Genomic DNA, 4,741 nt, shown 5'->3' on the forward strand with positions numbered 1-4,741 from the left:
AGAACAGTTCAATATTCAATAAGAGCAAAACATAGTTTCTAAATAGTGTGTTTAAATCATCAGATCAATCATCATGTATTTACCATCAAATGATTCCCTACCATTAGACTTTACACCTTCACAGCTCAGTACAAAACAAGTGTCATATGGCAAGCTCAACAATATTAGCAGGGCTAAAGCTAGCAAAAGTAAAACCAGTACCACGTAAAACTATTTAGCTTCAGCATTAACGGTCTTCAGGACCCCAAAGATAGCGGAAGTTATCAGACAATGATAACATCACCAGTTTCCAATGTAATTAAGTCCCATAATAGGAACGTTTTGGCCCTCTCAACACAAAGCAAAAATGTACAAAAGAGTTTGAAAGACATCAAAACCACTAAATAACTCATTAAATGTAGAAATCTTACCTTTCGTGGCTCAACAACACGGAAGAACAATTACCGCAATGATAAGTGGCGCGGTAAAGAACTCCGAATTAAATCTCGCGATAACATCTCAAAGTCTCGCGATAGTTCAAACTGGGAGCGCAGAAATAAGATTGAAGGTATGTAGGGTCCAAATAACATGATTACCGCTTAAAGAACGGGTTTTTTTTCTAACACATAAATAAAAATGTTCGTTTTAATATTTTTAACAAGCTTATATGGATTAAGAGTTTATAAGTTGAAGCTTCTTATCTTATAGAAATAGGTTCAAATGATTTATTTTCCCCTGAAGCAATCCTACATTAACACAAAATAAACAAAAATGTTAGTTTTAATGAAGAAATTATATATTTAAATTTATTAAACAAATTTGAATTTACTGCACAAAAAAGCAAAACAAAAAAAAGCTAAAAAAAATAAATACATAAATAAATCGACATATTTTAGAAATCAAAACAAATTTTCAAAAAGATGAAACTAATTAAAATGAAATGTTAAAAAAATGTAACAAAATAAGAAACTGGAAATGGTATTATGGGACTCCGCTTTTATGCTGATGCTTCAAACTAGTCATTAAACTTTTTTACGTTTGTGGTCATTAAAGATGCATCTGGAAAAACTGAAACATTATCCTCCAATCACCAAAGCCCTATAGGACTTACCTTTTTCTGGTTTCCTCTTTGTTTCATTTTTTTTATCGTATTTTGATCTCTAGAAGTTTAATTTTTTTTCCCAAACTTTTAATTTTACTTGTAAAAAGTAGGAGGTGGGTTTGATATTGCAAATGTTGTTTTGATTTCAAAAACTCAATGGTTGTTGTTCTTTTTTTTTTGTTTTTTATGTGATCTTTAATATGGTTTTGCCTTGAGTGATTTGTTTTGTTGTTTGGACTTCAGGGCCACCGTATTTCTGTGTGGAGTTTGCATGTTCTCCTTATACATCCATACATTTTCCTCCTCCCACATTGCAAAAATTGATTGATTGATTGGTAAATTGTGTCTTAGGAGTAAGTTTGACTCTGTTTGAATGTGGTGTGAGATGGGCTGAAACTGTCCATGGTGTACTCCGCCTTGACCTTGAAGTAGTAAGGACAGATTCCATCAACCATGTGACCCAGCACAGAAAAAAATGAGATTGGATGACAGACAGATGTTTATCAATTGCCTTTGCTGTAATGTTTTCCTTGTCTGTGGCTTTCCGGCACCTGAAGGCACCACTTAGAATGTTGCAATCTCAATCTGATCAGACAGAGGAACCGGTTTCTGGTTGTTGTTTTTAGAAACCTTACAAATATCAGTCTTTAGTGTTTTCAGCTGTGGCTCACTTGAATCCAACAGGACAAACCTTGGAGTTTAACAAAAAAAAAGGAAAAGAAAAAAGATCAAGTCTAAGCATTATTCTTTTTTTCTTTAAACACAAGAAAAAAACGTATTTTTCTTTTTTCTGTTTAAAGTTTCAGTGAGGCAGTGAACCATAAACAGAGCTAGCTCCTGAAGAACTCAAACACATGGAAAGAGAATGTTTCATCACCATATCCCCTTACTTACACCATCTGTTCAGCAAGATTTGTTCACAGGGAAGCATCTTAATCAGAAGTTTATTACAGGGATGAACCAGAAAAACTTCTGTAAGCCTCTGGTCATCTCATTCATCCACGATCAGGTCATATTTTGGAGTGCTTGTTAATTCACCAGTACATTTTTCATGAATTTGGTTGCTCCAGCCCTGCATGTGCATGACACGGACATAATCTCTGATGCCACCAAGAGGATTTAGTAGGAGTTTGCTCAATCATCCCCCACCAGAGATGGCATTAGCAGGAAATAGGTGGTCAGTCATTAAGGGGCCTTTAAACCCCTTTTTAGAAAATATTTTAGAATCCACACGTTAAGATAATGTCAAGCAAAAAACAGCTACAGTGTGTTCATACCAGAGGAAGTGTTTGAACTCTGTTACTGTTAAGCAAGGCTACATTGTGAAGTTGCCTGAGTTCATTTTTTAGGTGCTTTCTTTTTTTTTTCTTACATAATTTAACCAACCATTACTCTTTCCACTCTCTCAAATCTTGCGTTTATTCTAAGTAAAAGAACAAGGAAGCACGAGTTAAGAAATACAAAACTTGAAATTTCCCAGGACAGATATGTTTTCCGTGTGTTCATACAGAGTGTCTTCTGTTTGGCACACGCTCAAACCACCAAAAAAAAAAAAAAAAAAACCCAAATGAAATAGAATCACAGAGATAATTCACATTTGACTGTCAGGTGCCTGTTTGTGGATGTGAACAATGTTCTCATCATCTTAATGCTGGTTAGAGCTAAAATGTAACTTTCCATTTGCTTTACTAAAGCACTTTTTTTCTGCTGTCAGAAAAATGAGTCAGTTAAGTCTTTAAATGTGTTCAGATTGTTGTGTGAAGTCAGTATGTTATCTTCATACAAATCATCTTTCATAATGGGTCTTTCCACTGTCGGGTGTGAGAATTTTGGAAAATGTGGTAGATTCTTTCTCATCACAACTTGAGCAATGCACTTATCACTCTCATAGTCACACATTGGCTTAGATCCTCCTCTTCTGAATTACACCAGCAGAACCAATGTAGATGGACTATACAGTCTTCAAGACAAACTAAAGTATACCCTTTCTTGACATCTCCTAAAGCAGAAACGACCTCTTCACTGAGCCTGGATGTTGTACAATCTTACAGCATTGTATCTTTTCTAGCTTTCCACATATTTAAAAAGTTTGAGTGAGTTATGTTATTGTTACCATTGTTAAATGTATCATGCGACAATGGCATATAAGCTATTTATTCATTTTCAAATTATCAAATACACTTAGTTCATCTTTGTCCCTACTGAAAATCAGATCTCTATAGGCTATGTTTCTTCTGCCCTCTTGTGGTAATGACAAAATAATTGCTGTCAATGTTTGCAAATCACATTAAATACATTAGTAAATTTGAGATCCAGAAGAAATAAAAATGAATGTTATGACATCATGAACCTTCTCTGTAAGCGACAGGAAAATCCCAGATTATCATTCAAAGAAAAAAAGACAAAGAATTATGATGATTTATTATTATCATTATCTGCATTTGAAATGGTTGTAAATATAAAAGAAGTGGCTAATAAATCTCCCCAAAAATAGAATTTTTGGAAGCCTTGAATCTATTTTTTTACATTTCATTCTGGTTGTTGATTGTCTTCACCTATAGAAAATTTGACAAAGAAGTACACAGCACCATCTCCTTTGTCCTAAACCAGTCCCCTTGATATATGCCACAATCGCAGTGTCTGCCTGTGGCACGTACCAGAGTTTTAGTAGAAGTCAATGGTGTACAGGGTGAAGAGAAGAGGTGAAAGAACAGTGCCTTGTGGGGCTCCTGTGCTAGCATGGAGGACCTACAGCTCTCCATCCTGACAAACTGTGGTCAGTTCACCAGATAGTCCATAATTCAGGTCACCAGGTGGGTTCACAGCCAGTGAGATGATCCTCTGCTGGAGTAGAAGGGGCTGGATGGTATTAAAAACACTGGAGCAGTCAAAAGACAACATGCTAACAGTGCATCCCCCAACATCTGAGGAAGAGAGGGACAGGTGGAGTAGGTATTGAATATCTTCCTCCACCCCAATCTCGGTCTGTAAGCGAACTAGAGAGGGTCCTTTCAATACTGACCTCATCCCAAACACATGTGGAAACGTAATCAGGGAAACAGTAGAGAAGGTAACAGGACAATTAGCAGAATAACCAGAAGAGGGAGACAGAGAAACATGGATTTATTAAGCTATAACAGTATTGTTATGTTGTTAAAATTGCTTTATTTTAATCTTTTTTTTTTCTTTTTTAATTCAACACTGGTATGTTTGTGAATCTTGCAATATATGTCTTATTTCCCACACTCATTTTTTCATGTTCTCTCTTGATTAGTGTAGAATTTAACCTAATCCAAACAAATGTAAACTTTCAATTCTTGAAACATATGAATTAAAACTAAACCGACCTCTCTGTACTTTACTGTTTAAAACATAGAATTGCTCGTTACCTTACTATTGCATTCATGGTTTAAAATGTTATTTCATTTTTGGAATAGGCAAGAGGTCTGCAACCTTTACCTCTGAAAGTGCAATTTAATTCAGTTTATTATAAACAAAAACCCAGCAAAAATGCACCTCACTGTTTAGAAACATACTCTTCATATATGTTATTGTGGCCATTAAACCTTTCTTTAATATAAAATAGATTTAACATATTTTCATGAAATTAATTTTAACTTTATTTATTTTTGACTGCTGCCTGCCAGTGATCCTTTCAAA

The 4,741-nt window shown here is 34.9% G+C and overlaps 1 protein-coding gene across 1 annotated transcript in view; it reads right to left on the minus strand.

Moving 5' to 3' along the window:
- LOC112156171 overlaps positions 1 to 821 on the minus strand; it is a 28,993-nt gene extending 28,172 nt beyond the window's left edge. Inside the window, exon 1 of the mRNA XM_036216585.1 lies at positions 411 to 821. The gene's annotated coding sequence lies outside the window, so the exon portion shown is untranslated. The remainder of the gene's footprint in view (positions 1 to 410) is intronic.
- Between the last annotated feature and the right edge of the window lie 3,920 nt (positions 822 to 4,741).

This window comes from Oryzias melastigma, linkage group LG18 (genome assembly GCF_002922805.2).
Source record: "Oryzias melastigma strain HK-1 linkage group LG18, ASM292280v2, whole genome shotgun sequence".
NCBI lineage: Eukaryota > Metazoa > Chordata > Actinopteri > Beloniformes > Adrianichthyidae > Oryzias > Oryzias melastigma.